Raw genomic sequence first — 1,857 nt, 5'->3', positions numbered from 1 at the left:
ACAGTCCCAGTCTATTCAACCTCTCACTATAGCTCTAATCTTCATACCATGGCAACATCCTTGTAAAACTTTTCTGAACCTTTCAAGTTTCACAACATCCTTCTGATAGGAAGGAGACCAGAATTGCATGCAATATTCCAAAAGTGACCTAACCCAATGTCCTGTATAGCCATAAAATGACCTCCCACTCCTATACTCAATACTCTGACCAATAAAGGAAAGCATACCAAATGCGTTCTTCACTATCGTATTTACCTGCAACTCTACATTCAAGGAGCCATGAACCTGCACTCCAAGGTTCCTTTGTTCAGTCCGAAAAACAACCCTCCACCACCACCCTCTGTGTTCTACCATTGAGCCAGTTCTATATCCAAATGGCTAGTTCACCCTGTATTCCTTGAGATCTAGCCTTGCTAACCAGTGTCCCATGGGGAACCTTGTGGAACACCTTACTGAAGTCCATATAGATCACGTCCACCACTCTGCCCTCATCAATCCTCTTTGTTAACATCTTCAAAATACTCAATCAAGTTTGTGAGACATGATTTCCCACAAACAAAGCCATGTTGACTATCTCTAATCAGTCCTTGCATTTCCAAATACATGTAAATCCTGTCCCTCAGGATTCCCTCCGACAACTTGCCCACCACTGATGTCAGGCTCACTGGTCTATAGTTCCCTGGCTTGTCCTTACACCTTTCTTAAATAGTGGCACCACATTTAGAAAGGTGACTTGATGAAGAAAAACACCCTTTTGTAAACAAAACTTGAATGTAGCAAACAAAATGTAATAATAAACTTTGTGATGAAGCATGAAAGTGAGATAGAGGCAGTGGAATTTCGGGAGAAAGTCCAGAATAAGTAACGTAGGTAGTTAAAAACATTTCTTCCAGCAATAGGGCACAGTGAGGAGTGGATAGAGTGGCCAAGAGGAATGAAAAATTCTGGTTGGAAGGGTGTTACATTGTGAGAAGAGCTGAAAGAGATTACACATAAGGAGAATATTCCACTCGAGGTAGTTGGGGGGCAAGAGTCAACGCAGGTCAGTCATGACAGAGCTGATAGTGACTAGGTTTTGTGGGATTTGAAACAGGTAGCAATGTTTGGAATTTTAAAAAAGGAAAATCATTCACAGGATGATGGTATCACTGGCTGGCCAACATATATTGGGCAGCTAAGAGTCAACCACATAGCTATGGATCTGGAGTCACATGTAAGACCAGATAAGGATAACAGATTTCCTTCCTTAAAGGATATTAGATTAGATTAGATTAGATTAGATTAGATTAGATTAGATTAGTTTAGATTAGAATAGATTAGATTACTTACAGTGTGGAAACAGGTCCTTCGGCCCAACAAGTCCACACCGACCCTCCGAAGAGCAACCCACCCAGATCCATTCCCCTACATTTACCCCTTCACCTAACACTACGGGCAGATGGGTTAGCCAGATGGGTTTTTACAACAATCAGCCATTTGACCAGCTCTTTCTTTTAGATTTTTTAAAAATTGAATTCAAATTTCACCATCTGCCATGGTGGAATCCACACCCATACCCCGAGCATCAGCCTGAGGTTCTGGATTGCTAGTTCGGTGACCTTACCATTAGGCTATCACATTCCTCTGAACTGGAGTTTATGAAGGGTCAGGGTGGATAATAGCAGAAGAGAAAATTCAGATCGATGTTTCAAAAAGGCATAGATCAAGGTTTAGCAGCAGATGGACTAGAGTGGGAGAGAAGTGGGCGATGTTACCAAGGATAAAATGAGCAGTCTTTGTGATTCCTCGCATAGACAATTTTACAGTACAATCCAATATTTGTTTTGGTAAACATGACAGTCATCACAGACAAGCAAA

Source organism: Chiloscyllium plagiosum, unplaced genomic scaffold (assembly GCF_037043375.1).
Source record: "Chiloscyllium plagiosum isolate Xiang-an unplaced genomic scaffold, Cpla_swu_hap1 HiC_scaffold_10, whole genome shotgun sequence".
NCBI lineage: Eukaryota > Metazoa > Chordata > Chondrichthyes > Orectolobiformes > Hemiscylliidae > Chiloscyllium > Chiloscyllium plagiosum.
This window is presented reverse-complemented; position numbering follows the sequence as displayed.